The sequence below is a fragment of the Anopheles cruzii genome, chromosome X (assembly GCF_943734635.1).
Source record: "Anopheles cruzii chromosome X, idAnoCruzAS_RS32_06, whole genome shotgun sequence".
Lineage (NCBI taxonomy): Eukaryota > Metazoa > Arthropoda > Insecta > Diptera > Culicidae > Anopheles > Anopheles cruzii.
In genome coordinates this window covers 6,703,616-6,703,899 of record NC_069143.1, presented here as the reverse complement: position 1 = coordinate 6,703,899, position 284 = coordinate 6,703,616, and positions in this window count along the sequence as shown.

Sequence of the window (284 nt, the reverse complement as noted above, 5' to 3'; positions counted from 1 at the left end):
TTTCTCTTTCTCTTTCTCTTTCTCTTTCTCTTTCTCTTTCTCTTTCTCTTTCTCTTTCTCTTTCTCTTTCTCTTTCTCTTTCTCTTTCTCTTTCTCTTTCTCTTTCTCTTTCTCTTTTTCTTTCTCGTTTTCCTTTTCTCTTTCTCTTTCTCTTTCTCTTACTCTTTCTCTTTTTCTTTCTCGTTTTCCTTTTCTCTTTCTCTTTCTCTTACTCTTACTCTTACTCTTGAACACATTTGTCGCGAATAAACTGTTTTTATTTTGGGCTCTACCCATAAACTTGT